This window comes from Falco peregrinus, chromosome 11, assembly GCF_023634155.1.
Source record: "Falco peregrinus isolate bFalPer1 chromosome 11, bFalPer1.pri, whole genome shotgun sequence".
Lineage (NCBI taxonomy): Eukaryota > Metazoa > Chordata > Aves > Falconiformes > Falconidae > Falco > Falco peregrinus.
The window spans coordinates 710,412-735,920 of record NC_073731.1 but is presented as its reverse complement, the minus strand read 5'-3'; the positions used below and the strand labels follow the sequence as shown (position 1 = coordinate 735,920).

The 25,509-nt window shown below is 47.8% G+C and overlaps 1 long non-coding RNA gene across 2 annotated transcripts in view; it reads right to left on the bottom strand.

Annotated features, from left to right (window-relative positions):
* Positions 1-25,509, bottom strand: part of LOC114011480 (uncharacterized) — a 90,932-nt gene that overhangs the window by 28,180 nt on the left and 37,243 nt on the right. For both annotated transcript variants that reach the window (XR_008749265.1, XR_008749266.1), the window contains exon 2: positions 6,848-7,036. This is a non-coding gene — a long non-coding RNA (uncharacterized LOC114011480). The remainder of the gene's footprint in view (positions 1-6,847; positions 7,037-25,509) is intronic.

Here is a 25,509-nt window from a genome sequence, read left to right as displayed (position 1 = left end):
CTAACGCATTCCTAAATTTTTCCCATCTCAAGGGGATGTGTCATTGTTGCCTTTTTTTTTTTTTTTTTTAAACTGTTTAAATCTGATGGATAGAAAGAAATAAGGAACAGCTGAAGAGGACGGCGGTGCCTGCTGCCCTGCGAACAAAGAGCGGGGTGCGGTGGAGGCACAGACGTGGTGCGGAGTGGTGGTCCGTGCTGGCCGGAGGGGCTGACGGCGGCTCCCGCAAGTCCCTTCTCCTGGCTGCAGCCGGTCTGGCATCGCCACCGCCGCTCCCCTCTGGAAATGGCATTTAAACCCACAAAGCTAAGGCAGCCGGGCAGGGAAAAACCTCCCGCCTTCCACGCTGGGCTGTGCTCAGGTTGTTTCCCCATTAGCATTTTAATACTTACCCCTGGCATCAGCCCCTTAAAAGAAGCAAACACGTTTATGCAAGCAGCCGAAAAAAGACAGCCTTAAATAATGTCGCCTTTGGAGGGAGGCCCCGCGAGCCGCGAGGTACATTTTTGCCCACAGTCTGATAATTTTCAAAGCTATTGGCAACCTGGGAATTTTCCTGCCTTATCACCAGGGCTCAGCTAACTTCACTAACACTAATCAGAGCTGGAATCATTCATTCAAGGATTGCATGATCATGTTTTTCTTTAGCAGTGACAGCTGCCTGAGCCGTATTAGCAATGCAGATGAGTCAGCCTAATAGGTTAATGCAGAACACGCGAAAATTAGGTTTAATCCCCAGTGAAATAATCTAACATTTTCACATTTCTTGATGTTGGGATAGAGACGTTGGTGGTGACTCAATTAGGTGTAATGTAGATCAAAGCAAATTTACCTTCTGGCTGAACCTTCCCCATAGTTTAGATAGAAGAATATAAGGGTTCTTTACTAATTGGCCAATGGCTGTGGGGAAAATTATATTAAAAGCGTGTGTACCACAAGAATGGTGTTTCAGATTTGGACCAAGTAATGGCTGGGCTTTGCAAACACCCAGGCACGTAGTTTTTGCCAGAATCCAGCATTTTGTGCACGGCACCTACCAACTCGCAGCTCTTTTCAATGCAATGCTTACAAAATGAAGACATTTGTTTGGTTGTGTTTTTTGTTTTTTTTTTAAACTCTATTCATTTTTAATGTCCCATACTGAAATATCCCCACTGACGTTTGAAAGAGCTTGTATTATAAAAGAAGCATGAAAGAAAAAAAACCCACAAAACAACCCACCCACCACTGTGTGTCTATCTAATGTTTTCATTCTTGGGGAATAACATACCAAACAGCAATCGCTTTCAGTCATAAAGGGAAGGAAACAAAAAATTACATGCCCTCAGTTGCCAAATTATTTTTTGCCTTGACATCTTAATTCTTAATCCTTGTGTGTGGTCAAATCAGTCTACTATAGACAACCAATCAAGCAATTATTCCTAAATTATATTTGCCCAACTCACATTGATTGGTTATTCTTTTCTTATTGGGTAAGCTCATTAATTCTGAGCAGCTTGCTTATTATGCTTTCCACATCATTTTCTTTCTGAGCCTATCTACTCACACCAGCCTGCTGATGTTTCAAGATGCCATACAGAAAAAAAAGGCCGAGTGATCTATTGCATTGTCTCTTCCAGCAATTACAATTCACATTGCTGATTAACTTTGATGTGAAAACTAATGAGATAAGGCAAGTTATCAAGGCGGACCTGATCGTCATCTCATTTATGGAGCATTTGCCATCAGTGAATGACAAAAACTAATGAAGACGTATCTGACAGCAGGCTGAGCCGAGGCCGAATTTCGTTTCTCATCAGCAAGTGCTCTGCTTCGAACTCATCAGTCTATCTGAAACATGTGGAAATTAGCTTAATAATGAAAACACTTCATCCAAATAGACAAATGTTTACATTAAAATAGCTACATGATAAATAGATGTTAAAGATTTTATGCCTTCTTGAGTCTAAACAATGGAGCACAAAATATGTTCTCATATTCACTAAATCATCCCTGTAAACCTCCACACGTGCTGCTGTACCTGCAAGTTCCCCGCTTTGTGGCTCAAAAATATTTCTGGGCTGCAGTTCGTCCTTTTGGAAATGTACAGTTTGGGCTGTAATTAATTAATGCCTCTGCAATGGTGGCTGGCAGGAAGAAGGCAGAAGGACACGGCGAGGATGGCACAGGGAACTGCCCCTGTTGGGCAGAGCTCCCCAGAGCAGATTGTCACCAGCACCGTCAAAGGAGCAGAAGTGCTGACGGACCTTGTGCCTCAGGAGGAAATCTGCACGGTGTATGAAAGGGACCCAAATACAAAGTAGAGATGTAATTCATGTAAATACATCAGTGTTTCTTGCCTGAGCCAAAAAGTCTCCTGTAAGATCACTCTAGTTTAGAAATGTTCCTGATAAAAGGGAGGTGGGCAGAGCTGCTCCCATTTTTAATACTGTGGGTTTGGTATCTTTATTTATGAGAGACTATTTCATGTTCGTTGTGCATTATTTCACATGCTTATACTGCATCCAAACATATCCCCAATATGTTTTTGCATCTGGAATAAAATATTCATTAATCACCTGGGATCAAAAATACTATTTTTAATAAAAGAGAAGGACCTGCATCCATAAGACAGAATGGTGAACTCACTTTAAATGCTTTTTTTTTAAACTGTGTACACTTCAATTAAAAGAAAGAGTTGGTAAATTATTCTTTTCCATTACCATGATTTTTACCCCCTCTCTGGATAAAAAAAATTTTCTATATGGACAGCCTATACCAGTACCTCCTCCAGGAAAAAAACCCAACAAAACCCGAACACATCACTACCAGCCTAAGAGGAATTTTAAAATTGATTTAAAAACTCATTATCCAAGTGGGCTGAAAAAAAATCACAGACTTCCCAGAAAAGCTGCAGGAGCTCCTATAAATTATGCGCACTGACAGCTCCGTGCACACACGTGAAGAAAGCCCAGATCCTGACCAAGTTACGCCCGTAATGCCCGTGCAACAGGAATCACGCCGGGGCTTTCCAAGCTGCCGAGGGGTGCAGCCCCCCCCCCCTCACTCCCCCCCCCGCCCCTGGAGCGCCGCTGCCAGACAATTCCCACCTTACCACTCCGACCGTAACACACTCACCAACTTTCATTCCTCGTGTTTGGAGGACATCTGAGGTCCAAGCCCGAGATACCCCGAGCAGATCGGCATTGTGTGTCACAGATTAGCCTGCACAAAGAGCCCGCATCCCGGGAAAGTTAAAAGAAAAGCCTGTTATAAAGTGCTAGCAACAAATTACTACTTCAGTGCTGGATTAAATTTAAAAGCCCTTCACAGAGCTGCGGATAAATCCTATATATTAGAAGAAACCATAAAAGTACTTGTTCAAGAGCGAAAGGCACAAGTGGAAAGCTGACCCCAAAGATTTTTTTTTTAATAGCCTGCTAAGTTTATAAAATTTCTCAAGATGTGGAGAGAGGGTTATGTTACTTCTGTAATACTCAACAGCACAAAGCTAAAACATGCTGCTTTGGCTGATTAATGAAGTTAGAGAAATCTGCAGCAATCCGTGAGATTCATTAAATGAAATGACAGCAAGATGTGATTTTTGGTTTTGTGGGGATTTTGTTTGCTTGGGTTTGGTTGCTGCTTGGTGTTTTTTTTTTTTTTTTTCTTTTTTTTTTCTCTTTTCTTTTTCTTCTTTTCCCAGCCAATGTAGCAGGATGGTTTCACTTTCACCACTCTCCCACACAGTGGGAAAAACACTGATCCCATCCTTATTTTCCTTTTCACAGGGAGCCATAGGTACAGGTACATAACCACTTTCCTCCCAGCCCGGTGTCAGCACTGACATGAAAATCCCCAGCGGCTACGCTGAAGGGAGAGGACACTTTCTAAGTGGTCAGGATGCAGTGTTTTCCTTTCGGTTCATAAAAATACGTGTGATCTGCTCACGCTTTATCTTTCCTTTCTGCACGTCCATTATTTTATATTTCTAAACTACAGGGCTTGCAATTGCTTTGCTTGGTCGCTGGATATGTGTACATGTGTGTATCTGCAAGGAGGGACACACAGAGAAAGGAATGCTGCTCCTCCCTCCCCCTCCCCATCCTTTATCCCGGTAGCCTATTTTAATAAATAATTATAGGCAGCTAAAGGATTTGTTCATTCCAAAAGGTCTCCCCTTCACATTTCTCAGAGGTTCAGCTCAAGGAGACACCATGATAATAAGGCTGACTCGGGATCCCTACTTCACAATGTCATTATGAGCTAGCATTTAAAATGAAAAAAAATATGTATATTATACCTAAAAGCATTACAAGGTTACAGTCTCATCTCCGAGAATATTTAATGCTGCTGGGAAAGCAGTGCTGTTGCACTGAAGAGGAAAAGGGCCGGGGGGGGAACCAAGAGAAAAATCCTTTCTGAAACACAAGCTCAAAAAAAAATGTTGGGAGCAAGCATGGGGTTGATTTGCATTTCCAATGACTAGGACTAATCCTCCACTACCACATTTATATTTTCTTATTACTTTTCCTAATTATCTTCTTTTTTTCCCTCGTAGCTTTTTCTCCTCTGTGCGTTCCCCACCCCTCCCCGTTTCCAAACACCCACCATGCTATTGTCTGGCTTGGGGCCGGCGGGGCCGTACAGCCCCTTAAACATGGGGATGCATCCCCCCACGCCCCCGCTCGGAGCCCGGCTGCCCTGCCACAGTGCTCCGCTTTATCGGGGTCTGCTCGGGAGTCCTGGGGGTGAGCAGGAGCACGGGGCTTTCTGCCAGGTCCTCGGGGCACGGTCCAGGCAGCAGGCAGCATGCCCCAGCCCGGCAGGGGCGTGGGGCTCCTGCGGGGCTGCCCCCCCAGCGCAGAGCTGCCAGGGCTCGGGGGCCATCCCGCGATGGGGGCGCCTGCCACTGCCCCGCGGCCCCTCCTCGCCCCCCGAGAAGCAGGGGTGCCGCGGGAGCTGCAGGGTGGCACCAGCGACCAAGGCTGGAAAAGGCACCAAACCCAACGCTGTCACAAAGGCGACGGCCACCCGACGCGGCTCTGACTGGAAAATTCAGCTCTGTCGTCGCATTGAGACTTTCCTAAAAACGAACGCGGTTTAATCTTTAAAGCCCTGTTCAGAATGGCACTTAGCTAAGAGTCTGACATGAAACTGGAGCTATATCTTAACGTTAATATACATCCTCTATCTCTGACAAGTAAATTACATTGCTAAATGCCTGTTTGAGACCAGCTACTAAACTGCTGTTTCAATATTATCCTAAAATTTGTTAATAGCAGCTCTTTCAAATAAATTATTAAGTGATAAAGGAAAAAAGTCCCACTTTGAATTTATATATATTTCAGCAGAGAATAATGTTTTATTTAAAATAGTTACAGTGCGCCTTTTGATTTAGAGTTTAAAGTAAATAATATTTGTACATCTAAAACATACTCAAGACAAATGAAAAGCCTCTAGATGCTTTTGTATGAGATGCTGAAGAGCTCTACAAACTTAAAAGCACAACCTCAATTAAGCCCATCTTCATCTGGAAAAAAAATTAGCAACTGAAAGCTGAATATATTAGATAATGCACACTTGCAGAAGAGCATTCTCTTAGCAAAAAATTCTTGATAACCAACCTAAAGCTGGCCTTAGAGTTGCTCAATGCTAATTTTGTTTGAAACTGTTTAACTAACTATGAATAGATATCCATATTCAACAAAGACATAATTAATGGCAACCTTTTCTTCTGCTTAGAAGACATCATAACAAGCAGAAAAGTACAAAAAGATTTTTATAGTAACTAATTTAAGGACAAAGGGTTGACCTCTAGCATTTCATTAAATAAACTGAGCGAATAAAAGAAGAGTGACAGTATTCATCCTTGCTCAATTCAAGCAGCCAATTTCAAAATGCAAATCATAATCTGCAGATGTTGGAGCCTGATATATTTTTTTTTAAATATCATTTGTTCAATTTAAGAACATCAGACATTTGAATTTTAAATAAAAATCAAAACCAATTCCCAGCTTCAGTTTTAGGCATAGCGTGACCATATGCATGGCGCCGCTGAGGTCTGTGGGTGAGCTGGGGCTCCCCTCCCTCCCCAGCCGTTTGAAACTCGCTGGGCGAACCATTCATTTAATATATTATTTCCAAAACCTTTTAATGGAGAAGTTCTATTAAGCCGCACATTATTTCTGATTAGCACAGCCGGTAAGCGCCGCTGCGTTTGCAGCCCAGGTACGGAGGATGAGAAGAGCTGCAAGCCGAGCCCACGAGCTCCTCCACCCTTGCTGCCCAGCCCAGGTCTTGCCTGAGCCGTGGAGGGCGATGGATGCGGCCCCCGAAGGGCGATGCAATGGGGCCGCTCTGCCCGCAGGGAAAAGCATCCTCGCTCTGGTCCCCGAAGGCAGAAGGAGCTCAGAGCCCCGGTCCGGGGGGAGATGCGGTGGTGCACCCTGACCAGCCCACAGGTGGGAAAAAACCACAGAAGGCGAATTCACCCTGAATTTGGCAACACAGCACCAGATCTCAGCAGTCTGGGGTTTCTCCTGGCTGCCAGGGGAGAAGGCGTGGTGGGAAAGGAGGAGATTTTGGTTGGGCTGCGGGTGAGCTGCCGCCTTTCACCTCAGAAGGAATGAAGTCTCGATCCAGCTTGACCCTTTGCACATGCGTGATGCCCTCCACAGGGACTTGGGGAAGCCAAACACGCATTGAAGCACACCTCTCCGACAGGAGAGCCAGGGGAGGCACCTCCAGTTCAGGAGATACTATGCGCTTTGCCAACTATGGACCCACAATTTAAAGTTTCTCACACCTGTTGAGGGTTTTCCTCTTTGATTCCACGCTTTAGTAAGACTATTTTAGCTTTTCTTACCTTAAGAAACCGAAGTCACAGCAGAGGTGCTAAGAGATGCTTTTAATGTGCCTGAAAAGACCAGAAGATGGCTTGCCGCACCTGACGCCACGGTAACACTGGTTCCTCCCTCTCCCATTTCTACACCAAAGCTGACAGCTGTTCACACGTTCGTGGAGGATAACCCACAGGGCACGGCATCAAGCGAGCCTGGAAAAAAACAGAATTTCTCTGAGCAAATTACTTTGGGGTGTTTGGAAGGGTTTTGGGGGAAGCAGGAGGTTTGGTTTTTTTGTTTATGTTGACCATTTAAACACATCTAGACCCACGGTATGCGTTTCTGTCTGCACTGAACTCGGCTGTAGGCTATGGTGGACCAACGCTGAAGTGTCCTCAGCGAGTAATTTCCTTCCTTCTTTAATAAAGGGAAAACATCCCAGGCACCCACCACGAGGACCTTAGTGACTGCCAAGTTACAACAAAGAACAACATCTGTAAAAGCACGTATATCAATTAAATTGCTGTTGATTAGAACTCATCAGTGATTCATGTTGCATAGAGAGGAACGGGGATAAATGGTCAGGAGCATCACTCGGGAGAAGAGAGCGGGATCGCTCCGTGGCTGGCAGTTTGTGCTGTCTCACCCCAAGCAGAACGGAGACATTTCTGATACGCAGTTTTCTTACAAGACCCTTCAAAAAGCACCGTGGATTTGCGGTTGGCCACCCCAGCCCCGCCGGCGCTGGGCATGGGCAGCGAGGAAGGGCCAGGGTCTTCCCAAGCGCCTGCAACCCTCCTACACAAACAGACCCTGCAGCTGTCGCGGAGTGAAATAAATGACTTCCGGAGGTTACGGAGAATAAATGAATTCATTCATGCAAAAGTGAAGGGGACATTGTTTTCCTCCTCGGGGGAAAAAAAAAAATCCCCAACAACCTATATATTAAGGTATCAATGAACAACAAATTCATTCTGTTATGACACAGGAAATCTAAAACAGAATAGGCTGCAAAACAAACTCAATTTATCTTCACCACACATGCAAAAGAAAAAATTTCTCTTGTTAGCTGTTCTGATTAGAGCATTCTTTGAGTGGCGGTTTTGGCTCACATGCCTCTTGACTAGTGCTTAGAATTCAAGCCACACATGGAGAATTTTTTTGCCGGTGCTTTAGCGGTTGATGCTAACTTCTTAGATTAAGATTGTTTCCTTAGGTTTATCCTCTTCAGTGACAATGTGTGTACAATACGCCTTTAGAGCATATTTAAAATCAGGCTGCAGATGCACATAATCTCTGTCTTCCTGCATTACAAACAGGAGACGTGGAGGTTTGGAGCTTTTTTTTTTTTTTTTTTAAGAAGGAGGGGAATTATTCATTCGAAGAGAAATCGAGCTTTTCGTTTTCACTCTAGCAACCTCCGTTCTTATATTAAGGAAAAAAAAAAATAGGCAAAGCTGAAACTGGAAAGGCTGACTCAAACCGGACCCTACTTCTCAAAATAAGGCAGTAGCCAAGGGCGAGCAAAAGACAAAGTGGCCTCCACCAGCCCCTCGCCCTTTCCTCCCCCATGCCGGGGGGCGGGAAGCTGCCGGCACCCCTCTGCTCCATCCCCTCCCCCCCTCCCGCCACCAGCCCTGAGCCCACCCAGCGGCTCCATAACACCTTTGGGCACACACCTTGCCTGAGTGGACATTGCACCCTGGGGAGGACAGAGGTGCAGCGGGCGCCTCCTCTGCCTCCACATGCCCAGGGCAAACGCCAGCCGCAGCAGCAGGAGGGGCACTGGAGGGAGCAGCCATAGGAACCAGGTGAGAGCTTTGCCCCAGCTCTCGCTGCCATGCAGCCCCATCGCCACCTTACACTTGTGGTACCTGCCGGGTTGCAGTCCTGCAAGGCAGCTCTCCATCCCGCCCCCCTGCCCTCCCACACACCCCCTCAGCACCCCAACGTACCTGCTTTTCTGAACCCAACCCCAACTTTCTGTTTGACGCTATAAACCCAAAGTGTGGCCAAGAAAGCCCATACTGCTCTTCTGAATGTCTGAAACATTTATGCTTAGCTATTTTCCCCAAGTAACATTTAAATAAAACCTCTTAAAAATTAGAGTCACGGGTCAATCCTGCTATAGAAATGGAATCTGTACACTTGTACACAGCTGCAAGCAGCGCTCAGCTTGCAGGGGAATAATCCAAAGGGTTTTAATTACGGAAAGCAACAATAAATGAAAGAATATGAGCTTGGATGAGAACACTTGAAAGTAAAAATAACTCTGAAGGATGAGACATTTGCAGACATCTTCCTCCACAAGCATTTTTTGCCCTGCCCAGCAACCCTGAAGAAAGAAGGCACAAAGCATTCCCCGGCACCAGCATGCCCTCCCGCGCCGGCCAGCCCTCCCAAATCAAAGAGGCTCTTTAGGAGAACAAGCCCAGGCGATGCCCGCCGCATTAATGCAGAGCACATCCCTGCACCCCTGTGCGGCCGAGCCAGGAGCCCACCCCTTCCGTCAGCTGGTGACTTCCTAAGTGTCCCGGACAGCTGCGCGTCTGTCTGCGGTGCCCCGAGACGCCTTGTCCTGCCCGGATTTCTTGGGACCGCCGGCTCTAGAGGGGGTCCCCAACAAAGGCAGGATGCACCCCCGGCACCGCGCCAGGATGCAGTCGGGTGTGGGGGGCTGGGGCCAGGCAGTGCTGTCCTCCCCAGCCGCTTCTTTAAAACCATGTCACGCTCACACAACAACTGCTCCTCTGTGCTTGTTTGAACTGTCCCTCCCAATTAGCGGTAATAAGTGACTCTGTAAAGATGAGCAAACACAGCGCATTCATTAGCCCCAGCAGCCCCCTCCCTCCCTGCCAGCCCAGCAGCCCCAGGAGATCCCCAGGGCACCGCTCCGCCGGCGCATGGAGGATGCTGAGCGCATCTTGCCTGGCCTCAACAAGCACCGGCAAAAGGCAAATTAATGACAAGTCGTTCAAAGAGTTTGCCTGAAATTATTTTATTCTGCCCATCTACCCAAGAATTGATTACTCTTGGCCTGAAAATATGTCCAAATCAATACGCTAAAGCTAAGAGCAAAAAAGACATGCTCTAGCCCCATTTATTTAATTCACTTTTTTGAGGAATGGCACATAATTTACTGGGCAGGAATTGCTAAGCCTTTCCAGAGCAAGGACTAATGACAAGCTGTGGGAAAACTGCAACTCCATCCATCTCCTGGCCAAGCCGCGGGTCCCTGCGCCTGCCGTTGACGGCCTTGGTGGTGGCGAAGGCCCCCCACGGTGCCAGGACATGCCCTCCAGCCTCTTGCCATCCTTGCTGGGCAGACAGATGTGGAGGTGAAGCACATCGCTCAGGGTGCCAACCAAGGGAACAATCTCAAACCTCCCCTTCAGACAAAAGTTCTTAAAACAAGAAAAAACCCAGCAACAAACACCAGAAAGGATGACTGGCTGTCCGGTGGCATACCCTGGGTGACTCGTATTTGTGCACCTTGGCCCATTTCCTACAGGTAACACGGCCTGCGGACAAACGCTCGCTCTAGGCTGTTAAAGCGCACAACAAACACCCAAACCCCACCCAGAAACAGCCCCGCGTGCTCTTTTACAGCAGAAAACTCTAGGAAAAGGAACAACTCTGCAACTATCGCACGCACAGGCAGGGCAAGCGTGCCACTCCCACTTGAGGCAACTCCTGTCAGGCATCCAAACCCAGAGGTACTTCTTTTCAGAAAAGCAGGAGCACACAACAGCATTACAACGTTACGAAGCGACGGCCGAGGAGAGGCTCCAGGCTCTCCAACAGGGCCAGCTGTGAAGGCAGGTGCTTCCTCGCAGCTAGACCAAGGATGGCTCTGGGGAGGGGACAGGCAGCACGCAGGCAGGGCTGCTGGCCCGCCCCGCAGACCTGGCTCTTGCTCAGTAAGCTACAACAACTTTGAAGTAAGCACTAGTTAGGGGCTGAGCTAAAAATGATGCTGAATGTTCACAAACATTGAAGTTACTTGAGCAACTATGGCTGGACTCCATGTTAGCAGAAAATAGATGCGTTCCCCAGAGCACCTGAATTCCGGAATTCAGCTCCCAGAAGTAAATGGCATGAGGGCGCTTTGCAGGATGACGATGCGTCACATTATCAGGGGGCTATGCGCCAGGTCTGGGGAAGTATCAGCACTGCATGCTGCTTTCCAGGCTCAAAACCCACCTTGCAGATGACACCAACACCTGCCAAAGGACTGGTGGAGCAGCATCTGTGATGTGCCCCATTTGTGAATCCTCTGCATGCTCCCAAGGCATTAAACTCTGTTGCTCCCCTCAAAAAGCTTCGCAGCAGCTGTCATCCTCCTTGAGGGGGGAGGACGGATGGGCTTCTCGCTGGAGACCATCAGTGTCATTTGAGCCATTAGCGGGTGAAGGACAAGGTGTCGCTGCCGGCCCTGGCAGACTCGCTGTGCCCAGGAGGGCAGAGCATCATCATCGGTGGGTTTGTCACTACTTGCCTGAAATGGAGCTGCCAGGGCACGCCTATACACGTGCACATGGACACAGGCTCACATGCGCCATCCTGTGCACTGCCACGGAAAGCTTTGAGGAAAGGACAGTTCAGACTGCTTTAAAACAAGCGCACTCAGGCCCTCCTACTCGCTACAATCCCTTAAAGCAAACATCTGTACATAAAACAAAGAAACAAAGCAGCAGAACATTGCAAAAAATCAAAACCCAGGATTTGCTGGCTTCTCCTGCCAGCTCGCAACTTGGGCGAAGCCATCCGTGTGCCATGGGGCTGTCCCTGGTGTTGCACAGGGTGGGCATCGCAGCAGCGACAGCCCCAGCAGGGTCCCACTGGCGTCAAGGGCCGAGAGGGGCAAAAGCCGTGCAGTGCAGCCCCTGCTGCCGCCCCGCGGGGCTAGGCTCTCTGGCTCCTTCGCAGAAGCCATCTCCCTCCAGCCTCCGGGCTGCTGCAGCAGGGAGAGAACATGCCTGTTCCACACGGGGGTCCTGAGGAGCACCCCCTGGCTGCTCTGCACAGCCCCTTGAGGGCACCAAGTCCCCAGGCCCACAGCCACCCCAGGACAGAAGGGAATTACTGTTGGCCCCATTTTGCAGATGAGAGACTCCGACCTGGGGAGATGCCAGGGCAGGAGAGGGAAAGAGCAAAACAAACTGGACTTGAAGCAAGGCTTGCTGAACCCCAGCCCAGCTCCTCCGAGTCAGGGGGAGGTGGTGGTGGTGGGTGCAGAAAAAAGGCAAATTTCTATTCCAAGAGGTCTGTGCTCTGTATTTCTGGCACCGCCAGCAAGGCCAGGGACACCTTGGGCAGGGATCATGCCTAAGGCTGGGAGAAGGGCTCCTTGCAGGGCAGTCGCACCCCGGCTGATGCACGGCCGTCAGCTGCTGCTGGCTTTACTTAGAGGGGATTTTTCTAGATTAAAAATGCTGGTTCTTTCCCATTCAGAATGGGAACATCCATGAAAAGGGGTCATTCATGATCAATTGGTGAGTGCTGGGTAGAAAAAAAAAAAATCAGCCCAGAAAACAACGTTGCCTTTATTTTTCAGCAATGCCTACCAAGCCCCCAGGAGCCCCCCTAGGGGCGATGCACCTCCAGCAGCAGCCCCATCAAGGGCTTGGCGCAGCCCACCCACACCCAGCCTTCATCAGCTGCCTCTGCACGGCGTTACAGGTGCCGGGCAGAGAGGCCAGGGCCATAAAGTGAAAAACGGCGGGGCTGGGGTACCAATTTCTTTACTCGTCTCCCTTACATATTAACAGGCACAAATCCCCATATGTGGCAGCAATGTAAACTAGTTTTATTACTCAATAAAATATTTGAAACAAAATAAATGGTTTTGTCAAACACTATATCTCCTCAAATAATAATGCACCAGCTTAAAAAGAAAAACAACCGACATTCATATTCTATTGCAAAGTTTTATTTCCCTTCCCAGAGGAGAGGGGAACGGGCATTTCAATTTTGAATTCAAATACTGTATAGGAATACAGTAACTATAGTTCTCAGAGGGTTTGTGCAAATGCCAGCAAAACAAACCCCAAATCAAATTTATTAGCTGGTGGAGATCTCTAACAATTTTACACAGTGACTGATAAAGCCGTCTGGGAATTCCTTTCAACATTAAGTGATTTAAAGCCCCTACAGAAACTTCATTGTCTGTTACAATATATAAAGAGTTTCTCAGTATCAAGTAATGCTAGAACAGCAGCGATTGGGTTGTTTATTATTGCCAGTGTATGTTTTCTTTAATCTGGAAAGCTTACCAGGAATCCTAATATCCAGAGTCCTGTGGAGAACTATAAAGGGAGGAAATGAAAATTAAGAACCACAGCCTGTGTTTTAAAGAAACTATCTGTATTTTGATTGCAAGGTTGAGATGCTCACTTCTGCTGTAAGTGCGCTTGCAGAAAATGATACTTATCTTATTCCCCCATTAGCAACAGCCATTAAATGCCCATGATCTGCTCAGCGTGCATGGAGGGGGACTCCCAGCCCTGCAGACCCTCTGGTTTCTGGACACAGCCAACTCCCACCAAAATAAATGGGTGCCCCGGTTAGGCTGGTTTTGTGCTGCTGCCACGCTGCTTTCCTGGGGAAAGCAGCCGCAAGTGCAGCCAGGCTGCAGCTCTGGGACAAGAAATGCCCTTGCTGAGGGTGCATGGTGGGGAGGAAGGCGAAGGCAAAGGCTTTTTTAAAAAAAAGCAAAGCCAGAAATGCACAACTCTAATTGCCAGATTTTTATTACGCACAGTCATAACCATGTCATTTGCATTTTAGTTGTTAAAATATCGAAATATCGGGGTGGGTTAATAATCAATCATCACAGCTTACAAAGTCCTAAGTGAGAGAATATTTTTTGATTGTCTCTGCTTGTATCTAAACATTTCACAAACCCGACAGACAGTTCTTCATTTCAATTAGGGGAACACTGATCGTTAGCTAACTAATAAGGACCAATTTTCTGTCACAACTATTTCCTAATTAAATTCAAAACAGAGATTTCTAACCCAGATGGTCAGTGATGCTACAGATTTGTTTAAATTTGGTATCACAGTAACAAACTACTAATTAGGGTTTGTAAATACACCAATTCCCTTATGACTTAGTTGTTAGTAATGCATACAACTGGTTTATTAAAGCACTAATTGTGTCTGGCTTTACTTGGGCCTAACACATAATCCACTTATCACATACTGGTACCAAGTCATTTTGAAGGGATTATGAATGAAATCATAAATGAGGTCTTGCATCCAGTTCCCTGGTATTTTTAATAAAGGGTTGGTGTCATATTTAGATGATTTTCTGCCTCTGGTGGAGAGCGGCCCCGCAGTGATGCTGGCCGTCCACTCTCCAAAAGGTATTTAACAAGGAAGTTCTAGATACCGCTCCAGTGCCTAAACCAGGGGGCTCTGCCACAGCACTGCATCACCACACCGGTCAGGCTCCTCAAAAGTAGCCCCAGCATTTCCCAGAGAAAGCGCCAAGATCAACAACTAATCCCTGTTGATGTCCAATTAAAGTCAAGCTTAGCACCTCCATGGGCCCAGGTCTTCCATGGGGGGCCCATGAGACCCCCAGCCCTTTGCCTGAAGGCCAGAGACCTCCACAAGCCCCGGCCACTTTCTCCGAGAGGGATGGAGGAGGTCTCCTGGTGCCACCAAACCCCACCTGCTGTGAAAGCTGGATGTCCTCTCGCCCTCACCGGGGGCTGGCCCACCCCAGGACGCGCCCCGAGTTTGATTTCGTGGGAACACGCGTTACGAAGAATGTGGATGGGCAACGTGCTGCTGCTGGACCACGCGGGCTGAACATCCCTCGGCTGCCTGGGCTTTATCGAGTGCACGTAAAGTAGGAAATAAATGATAGATAACTGTGAATTGCAAGGTTACGTAAACATGGAGGGGGTTTTAGAAGAATCCTGTTAAACCATAAAAGAAAAGCATGGATGGTTTATCACATCACTAAGACCCAAGAATGCATTAATAAATAGAATAATAGATAATGAACCATGGAGTACAAGGCTAAACTATCCGCTATTGTGAGGATCCTGTGACAGTATAAACAATGAAGGGGAAGAAAAAGCTTTGTTGGTCTGTCACCAGAACCTTGTAGTGTATCTTTTATAGCCTGTTTTTAATGCACAGCACCTATCAGTTATTCTCTGCCCAAACCCCTCATCTTCCTCCCCCTTGAATGTAAATTCCCATGCTCTGCTCTTCCTTCACCATGACTTCCCATATTAAACTTTGGGTTCCGGTGGGTTTCAATAGCCTTTCAGCCACAGCAAAAACAGATTTCTGCTTCGGCTTTCATATTTCCAGAGGGTTACTGGGATGTGAACAAAAGTGGGTTTTAATGCAAAGTAGGAGTACCTCTCAGCCCTGTTACATCCCTTGCTGCTTCTGAAACAGTAGCATGAATAATCTGTCAGGTCTAATTTAGCCCTCGGTGACTGTGCCGGTGGACACGCCTGCAAGAAAAAAATATGCATCAAAGCTGCTGCTACTCTTATTGTTTCCCAGCCTTCTGCAAATAACACTGAGAATTGCTGGAGGGGACTTAAAATTAACTCAAGAGATAGTGCCATCTTTGTAGACACTACTGAGGCTCACTAACACTTTATTTTCATGGCACTGAGGTGTTTTTGCCATGAAATAGGTATCCAGGATACATTTACTGTAGATTACTTATTTTTGCATACAGCATCATTAGGTACAGAGGAGTAAGGATACAGGGATGACCCCAACAAGCCCAAACGCAGTAGAAAACCTTGGTCTTGCCTCCACTGGAATCTGAAATACCGGTACGATTTCCACGCAAACCCTCCCCCCCAAGACTTGTTGCTGGGGTGCTGGCAGCTTTGTGACTGTGCCGTACCAGCACCTTGCATGCCATGCCTGCGTACAGTTTCAACAAGCAAGGCTGCCCGAGGCAGAAGAGGGTCCATATTAAAGACAGGCAACTCGGCACAGCAAGACAAATGCCCCAACATCCAAAATTGTGTTGGTGGCAAACCTCACCTGAAGCAAAAGGTCACCCAAGGAGCCTGCACTGGGCCCAGGCTTTGAGGCTCACGTTGGTAACTACTTTCAAGTCATTACTCTCCACATTTCAAGATGCTGCTGCAAGTTGCCATGAAAAGTCAGACAGCTGTTGGTTTGCTTCTCGTGCTAAAAAAGTGAATTAAAGAGACTTGAGCAAAACTCCCAGCAGCAATCACTAATTTGGATTTGCCTTTTTTTTTTTTTTTTTGACTGTCTGCACCCGAGTTCGTAGCAATATTTGATGCCTGTCCCAAGTGCATCTCTGCGTGCTCACAGGGTCTCCTGCAGAATGGCCACGCCAGAGGGTCTCTGCCCCCAGGGATGGGATGGGTGACCACCTCGCCTCACCTTTGCCGGGTGCTGGAGCCAAGGCACAGGCAAGGAGGGGGCTGCCCTTGCTCTCAGGCTGGAGCTCCTGGAGAAACCTTTCTATTGACCATGGGGGAGGCAGAGAGCAGGCGACTGCTCTGCCAGGAACACACTTCACACTCGTGAGGAGTACAGCCATGTGCTCAACAGGCTCTGGAAATAAGTGGAAGTCAAATAAGTTTGCCACTCTTTGTCCCCCCTTTCAATATCTAGCTTTGATCAAAATCCTTGGATGCTCAAGTGGTTGTTGACTTAATGTAGTAATGAGACGTAGCCTTAAGTGAGGCTATTTCCGTGCCCATTCAGCCTCTCTGAGAGCAAGAGACACTGCAGGAAAAACCTCTCCCAGTCTCTGTGAGCTGGAGACGGCACAGCAGAGCCCTGACTCCAACTACCACAAGATGCAGCAGGAGGATCTGTGTGGCCACAGCTACTCAAGATGTACTTAACTCATCTTTTTTATGCAATACAGCCTTACTAGAACAGTGCTGGGTAACATCAAGAAATCAACTAAAACCGCCTCCCCAGAAAGCTGTACCATGCTGTTCATTCCCAGAGCACCTCCAGAGATGGCCTAGGAGGAACCCATTTGGAAACCAAGCCCATTCCTTCCAGATCTCAAACGCACAATGCAAAGCAACCTACTGCAGGATTTGAGCAGTGAGGGTGCTGGGCTGAAGCCGGGGCTGTAGGCTTCTAACAGCATGTCTGGAAGAAGTCATGCAACACCAGCCTTTCACCAGTGAAAGCCAGTATGTCCAGTTTGAGAGCAGAGCCGAGGGTCGAGTGAAGCCCCGTACATGTGTTGATGAGTAGTGCTGCACACCAGTGAGGTACTGTGTACAAGGACCAGCTTCAATTTGGGCTGTGGTGCTCTGGGCAATGCACAAACTGCCTTTTTGGTGTGCACCTACAAGTGTTTGTTTGCACAGGGAGGAAAACCCCACAACTGTGTCCTCATCAGGGATGAGGGGGGACACGCTCTAGGCCATGGGAGCAGCGCCCAGCCCGCAGCACAGCCCTTCACACCCTGCCTCAGAAGCCCATAGACAGGTTTTTAGATCTAGAGTTTTAAAATTCAAACTTGTTCTCTCCTTCTATGTACACAGCTGGAAAAAGGAAGCAGAAAGCAGAGAGCACAGGTGAGGTTTCTCCAGGGAGGCATTTAACAAGACTGTTTTATCGCAAGGAAAGCTATTACAGTGCCTTCGGAGAGCATGGCGACTTGCAGCACAGAGCAGGACTGACGCTTCAATCGCACTTTGTCTTCCAGGCGAGTTCCCTTTCCTACCTTCTTAGTACAGCAAACAAGCTCCAGTTTTGTGCTGGTGCTGGGAAGCCAAGCAAAGTTTATTCTGGAAGGGAGAGCACAGTCCAATCTACGCAAGGGCATTTACCAGTGCCAGTGCAAGGGACGGGGCCTCCTGCTCTGGGAGGTGACCCATGCAGTGGCTCTGCACCACACATCTGTCTTTTACCCTCATGCCTTGCAAGGCGAGCAATCCTTAGTGCCAGACTCCAGCTAGGGTCTTGGACACCACTGTTCCTCCTCCAGAGCACCGCTGAAGAGGGCGGCATCATCCCAAGGAGATTCTTCCTCTTTACATCTCAGACCTACAAACCAGAGAGCAGTAGGAAAGCGTCCAGGAACCTTGATAAAAACATCAAGCCCTGAGAAAAGTAAAAATTCTCAAACTGACAGGAAGCAGCTCAGCCAATTAGGTTTTTAATTCCCCTCGTTATGCACAGTCGGTCAATAAATTCTGCACCAAGCAGCTGCTCTAATTCTTAAGCCCATTAAGCCCTACATCTGATAGGCGGGAGGGAGGGGCTGCCGGGGGGCACATACGGCACTCCTTGAGATATGAAACATTTCCTCTTGTGCATCTGGGTCACCCTCACCCAGCCCCACTCCTAACGGGTATTTTATGAAGCCGGCAAATAAGAATTTATATAAATATACATGCCAGAGACACACACAACACATATGGACAGAATAAATAGGTAACTGAATTAGATGCGCCGAGGGATTTTTTTCGGTGCTATGAGGAAGCAGGAGAGCAGAGCCAGGGGTCTTGGGGGGTGAGGGGGGGTCCCCTGAGCCACAGCAGCACTTGCAGCCGTTGGGGTGCCAGCAGAGGGAGAAGGGTGGCTCCTGTACCACCATGGCCCTCAGCCCTGACCTGACCACAGGATCAGCACCCATGCCAGCACGCCACCATCAGGGCCCAGAGAGATGCTTTTAGCGTACAACCTACCTGATCTGCTTGGGTCATCTGTTTTGTAGCCAAGCTGAGCCATGCCCTGGAAGAACTAATTTCCACCCATTTCCATCCTTTCGTAATCAAGGGCAGCGGAGGTAAGCCATCCGTTACCCACAGCCACGTCAGGAGAGGCGTCGGTTTGGGCAAGTGCTACACCACGTGTCCTGTGTGGCCCCCACTGCCCACCGCAGCTCCCCATGGTTGGGGGCCGTCTCGAAGGTGTGCTATTCCAATGGCACTGCCCAGCACAAGCAGGTGTCTCGCCTCAGAGCTGAAAGGCAGATGGAGAGACTATCTGGAGACCCTCTCTGCCAGTCTTACTGGTGCCTATGACTCAGAGACCACCCTCCGCTGCTGTCGGAGGGCAGGACATCGCCATACCCATCTTCAGTTCGTTCCCATGCTTCAACCCAAGCTTCAGAGAAGCCATCACTCAGCCTGGGCTGCAGATGAAGCTTTTGCATCTCCACAGCAATGGAGTAAACCTGCCCCTCTTGCTCCCCCCAGCCCACCTCCACTGAGGCGAAGCCACCATCCCTCCTCAGCAAGGCAGGAGTCTCCTCCTCACCCCCCCTCAAACAAACCTCACAAAAGTCTGCCTACATTCGGCCTCCTAGTGGAATATCCCCAAAGAGCTAGTAATGCCTTTGGAGCAATAGGAAAAGCATGAGACCCATCTCAGCCACTGACACAGCACAGCAGACTGCTTGGGAAGTCAGTAAGGTGAGAGTCTGGGATGGAGCAACAGGATTTTGATGTCTGAAACGGAGGGAAAGGATCCTAAAGAGCTAGACAGGCAGCCAAGAGTGGAGAAAAGCAGGATCAGAGATTAAGGGAGTAAGAAAAATCATGGAGCAGAAGAACAAGCCCAGAGAGGGCAGGATCTGACACAGCAAGGGACCAGAAGCTACGACAGCAATTCCCAGAGCAAAGGGGCAGATGGCTTTAGCAGTGGTATCCAACTGACTGCGGAGATGAAAGGCAGGAGAGAAAAAGGGAATGTATTGGGAGTGCAAAAGTGTTCAGCAGCCATGACAATTTCGCTTGTTAATTGGCAATTGGCTAACACATTAATTACAAAGTTACTGCATGGTCAAGAAAAAAAATTGGCAGCAGAACAATTTGCATTCCTTCTGAAATGCACTCCTTGCTTTTGAAACGGCTGATTCTGCTGCCATTAACATTCAGCACTTCAAGCGCCCAAAGTCTTGGGAGTCATCGCAAAATGCAAATATGACAGCAGCCGCATCCAGGCGAACCTGATGAGCAGCTTGAGCCGTGGACTTCCTCTCTTCCATGTTCTGGATTAAGCCATGACCATCAAAAGCCTTCAACAAAAACACATCTTTTTACAAATGCAAGGTTGCCATGCCAGCCCCATCATCTTTCGCACGCTCTTGGCTACAGAAACCTGACCACAGCCGCTCAGGCAGCCTGGCTCCTGGCAGGGCTTCGACTAATGACGACGGATTTCATTATACTGCAAGAAACACTCTTGCTAAATCATTTGCTAACTACTTATGACCCAGATCCTTGAAGACATTTTCACACTCAGCACGCATTGATAGGAACGGGGACCTAAATATTTTCAGAGTTTGGACCTGGCTTCTGGAATTAAAAGAAGTGGTCCCTCTTTTAGCTGTTGAGCCTTCACTAATCTCAGATTAGTTTGGAAGATTAATTGCAGGACATGAGCATCTAGCCAAAAATTTATTCTTCATTCATCTCTCTGATAAAAATATGAAAATGAGCTACCCACTGTAAATTGCACACCCAGCAGGAAAACAACGGTCCTTCTGCATCAGTCTTCTTTCCCTATCAGCACGAAAAGGCACTAGAGGAGTAAGCAGCAACAAGCCCTTAAGCTTTAGTCAAGGCAAGGAGCATAAATGAAAGTTTGCTCGACTCCTGTGAAAATACAGGCTGCAAAGAGGCTGCTACTATAATCCTACCCAGCCTAAAAATGTAATTTCCTCCCTTCGAAGGCTGGTTGGAGCTGTTATTCATGTCTCAGCCCCCAGCCAAAGCCCAATCTCTCGCCAAAGGCTGTTTCTAGACTGGAAGTCAAACACGGGTTTTATTGTCGGGAATCAAATGGAGCCATCGGCATGTGCTGGAAGTTGTGGCAATCAAAGCTTTCCCGCAGCGCCACGCTATCTCGCACCCGCCACACAGCTCTTGAAAGGCAGAAACACAACGCTGGGTTGAATCAAAACACCAAGTCAGGGGCCTGGAAGCCTGGCCAGCCACAGCAAAACCCCCAGACTTTCTGCATGCTGCACTGGAGATCAAGCACAGCCCTCTCCGCCCCTCCAAACCTGCTAACAGCCAAAGGGGAGATGCAGCGAAACTCCAGACAAGTCTGCTGGACAGCTACTATCAGTGGTGCCCTCCATTTATCTCAAATGAAAGAATATTTCACTTCACCCTGAACTTGCCAGCAGCTGGAGTCTTTGTTTTTAGTTAAAAAAAGCTAGTTCTCACAAGCCAACTTCCTAAAACCCCCTCAAGTTTTAGGAAGACTGAAAAAACTTGAATTTTTATTTTTTTTTCACTGCTTAAGAGGATGACTCAGAAATGTACCTCTAAATGTCTGCTTTGCTTTCCACACCCAGGAAGGGGATTTACACCAGGCACCACAGAATACTGCCAGGCAGGGCAGGAGCAGTGGTGGACCCCCTTCCCAGTAAACCGGTTTAATGTAGCAGCAGCAAAACACCCTGCTGAGGAACCAGTGTTTTAACACGGCTCCTGGCCTCTTTGCACATGTAAGGCTCTTCCCCGTCAGAAGATACAGAACAAATAATTACTTGAAATAAAATAGTGGCTGCGAGCAATACCAGCACATCTTGCAGGCAGCAGTTTGGGAACAGCAGCAAAATAATCTCAAATTCATTCCAGGTGCAACACCAATACTACCGGAGGGTGTTTGGCCTTGAAGTTACTTGTTCTTCAGAAAGGGCGGATTGCTACAGGAGTACAGAGAATTCACCCGACAGGCCAAGCAGAGCTTTAAATCTCCACCACTGAACATCATCATGTGCTGAAGAGGGACCATGTAAATTAGCACCAAGCCTGTTGCCTTGGGAAATCAAGATTTCTTGATGATTGCTACCAGTGCAGAGGCACCAAGTCTGCATCAGCAGCCAGCCACAGGAAAGCCACTCTCCAACACACTCCACGCAGTTAATGAGATTCACCGTAATTAGCTCTGTAAGGGATGTGAAACTAATAAATGGAACTAGCCACTGAATCAGTAAATAATTATTTTTATGCTTTATTCCTTTTGGTTCTCATATCACTGGAGCAAGCATCGATTTTATGCTTGAAATGAAAAGCGCACATCTGCCTTAAAAGCTCAGGGCTGTGAGCCAGCAGCCCGGCAGTCCGTGCAGGGGCTACACAGCGCCGTGGGGTCTGTGCCTGGGGGACAGCCAAGCCTCAGATGCCCCCTCGCAGAGGCCAGAAAGCCTCAGAAAAGAGCCTGTGGCTCCAAAGCTCTGTGCAGTATCTTGCACTTGGCTGGTAAATTTACTGCCTTAGCATGTTCAAGAACGAATCCACCTTACAAAGTTCAGATGCAGTAACTGGGGGGTAGGTGAGCCAGCCCATCACGCACACGGACCAGGCAGTCCCTATAGCTCCCCGCTCAAGGCAGGTGCACACCAGCCTCCCAGAGCCGATGCCTGCCCGGAGACAGGGATGCTACAGAGATCCCTTCGTGTGGGTGCACGAACCCGGGCTGGGGGGTCCCCCAGCTGGCGGGGAGCAGCTGCCCAGGCGGCACCAAGCTCTGGGGCTTCCAAGTGGGAATGCACCACAGCAAGGGGAGGGCACCCAGCCTCTGCTCCCGCGGGTAGTACGCCCACACCACGCAGGCAGATTTTTGCATATTTATTGCAACTCCTGTAAACAGCATAAGCTTGCTAATAATGGTACAGATCAGTGCTGCTCCAAGTAAATTAATTAGAAATGGCATTACTGTAATCAGATTAGTTGCCATCCCCTCCACCTCGTAGATTGAGATAGATTTTATTACCAAGCTTGCCAGGTTTGCCTGCTCAGTTTTCAAACTCCATTAGAAACACATTACATTTATACAGAAAGGAGGACATGCAGTGCTAGGTACATATTCAGGATTAGGAGAAAACAGTTTTAAAACCTTAGCAAGTTTGTCAAAGCTGGTTTATTTAATGTAATTGATCTGTCAGTTTTAGGATTTGCCCCTTCTCACCAAAGATGCTCCCCGGCGGTCTCTGCCTCTTCTTAGCAGGGTCCCACACAACTGAGCTGGTGCTCAGCAGAGTGCAGCGGTAGGACGTGAGCCAGCCCCAGAAGCCTGGGAAAGCGAAGGCAGAAGCAGTCACCCCAGGGGGACCCAAAACTTTCCAGGAGGCAGATTCTGTTTTGGTGCTCTTTTCCCCAGCTGCACATTGCTGCCTCCCCTCCCTGCTGCACAAAGCAGAGGTAAAACCCTTCACGACCAAGGGCAGGGATCATTTTTTAAGTTGTGCTACAAGAGTTAATTACAATAAATTAACAAGTGCAAAATTAATAAGTCTCCTCCCTTGCCTTATATGTTTCCTCCACAAATCAGCTGACAATGTGATGCCTCCTGCAGAGACATTTCTGCATTGCTGCCTCAAGAACACAAGCCTCAGGGATCAGCCCTTCCCCTCCCAAACCATTGCATCAGCTGAAAACGAATGATTATACAGACTGGCTTCCCTCCCTCGCCTTGTGGGGTTTGAACATGAAGCTCTTGATTTCTCCTCAATGGTGAGAATCGGGAATTAAGTGAAAGTTTGAATTCAAAGACAAAGATCACTTAGAAATTTGAAAAATATACCTCAGAAGACCTATGGCTGTAGTTACAAAAGCTATTACTCCAAATGTTCGACTTTAATAGTTGTAATACCATTTCACTTCTGGTAGCAACACAGATTCAAGCACTGAAATATCCCTGTCATTTTTGATTATTCAAGTTTATAATTTATCAGGAAAATGGGTTCCTGGTGGTCATTACCATTAATTGTTCTGAAATACCCCACCCCTGAGAAGAGGAAGAGAATAAAGATGCTGCAATACACCAAGCAGTGCACTGATACAGTATCTGCCTGTCAATTAGCCGTCTGCAGCAGAGAGCACTTTAATTAAATAGAACCAAAAAAACTCTTTTGAAGTTCTAAGAAAATAGCCAGCAAACAATTGTTGAGGACAGTTCAAATGCATCTGCGTGCTTGCTGTATGATATTCATGTGGTATTACCCTGTTGTTGATTATGATAAACGGAGCTAGAGATCAAAAGGAACAATAGTCTGTAATCAAGGGTATCTGCATAATAGTTTTCCTGAAGGATGTTTGTGCAGGTGAGAAAGGAGTAAAGCATTGTTTCATCAAATGGTAATTTCCTTGTATCTCAAAGAATGAATCCCATTTGTTAGTCAGGGCATAATTCAATTAAAGGAGAGAATCCTAGGAGAGGGAATGAAATCTCTTTGACTGGGATGCTGCAAATCAGACCAGGAAAGAAAATGGCATTTGGTCCTGACATTATGATTTATTTCCTACTTATTATCTTATAATTCCTACAAGATAAGCTGGGACTAGAAATTATCATGTGTAAATGGGGGTTGTGTCTGATCCTTTTTATTTTCTCAACTGCAGGACTGTGTGTTTCAACCTTATCTTTTTAAGAGGCCAGTAAAATAAACAGTAGTATTTTCAGAGAGGCAAAGCAACTCTTGCCCTGCACCCAAGGCAAGATCAGCTGGTGTAAGCCCACACCATGGAGTCCAAGGACATTAATGGGCTGCTCAAAGCTGTGCTGAGGTCCAGCCCCAGTGCTGCCCAACCTGCACATCCCACTGCCTGAGCCACCTGGGGAGCTCTGCTAGTTCACCGTGGACTCCCCATGCCTGCCTGCTCCAGCAATCCCTCTGGAAATGGCAACACTGGGCCAGAGCCCAGGCTCCCAAGCTTTGGGCTGAGCAGCACCTTCCTCCAAGGAAGACCTTCCTCCCTAGGTGTTGGCAGCTCAGCAGCAGCACTGCTGGGTTTGGACACGAACATGCAGCTTTGGGTGCAAGCTGCAAGGAAGATCATTGAAGAGCTGCTGAGACAATGGGAGACAAACTCCTCTGCTCCTCTTTGCTTTTCATATGTCTCAAACATTTAGTTATATCCAGCATGGGACCAGGGCTCCCACCACCGGGGCTCCCTTCCTCACTGTCGATGCCCCCCCCCCCACACCTTACACAAAGGAGCAGTTTACTCAGTGAAGATGTTTTCTTCTACAGGCAAAAAGTCCCCCATGAGACATCTCCGTTGATTTTTTTTTTACCTCTGAGCTTGCTACCAGCACCGATGTCCTCAGCAGCAATGACTTAGGGCTGCCACAGCCCTGAGCTCTGCAGATCTTCCCGGTGTTTGTAGCCAGACAAGTTTGCCTCCAAAGGCAAAACACCCATGAGGCAGGCCCGGGCTGCTTCGTTCCAGCTTGCACAGGAGTTGAGCATTACCACTCCACAGAAGGCTGCATCTGAACCACCAAAATTCCTACGAGCAACTTGAACAGTTATGGATTGCTAGGAGTAGTCAAGTGTGAGACTCCAACCCAGTGTCCAAAATTCGAACAGTGATTGGGAACAGCCCTGTTTCTGCTCTTGCAGCGGATGAGCAGTGAGTCTGCAATTTGGATTTACAGCAGAGACCCCATTTTTTGCCACAATTCATAAATCCACTGATAACTGAGTATGCCATACTCTCATCAACCCTCCTGCTCCTAAACCTGTATGGGAAGCCAAACAAAGAGTGAATGTAGCCAGCCTGCCCTCCATTAGAAGTTCACGTGAACATTTGCCAGCTCGGAGCAAGGCACACTTCCTACGGCTGTGGCAGGACCATGTCCACCTGAGGACCATGCCCAGCATCCAGAACCAGAGCTCACTGAGATCTCTGAGGCTGAAGAGCCAAGATCACCATAAAACTCCCAAC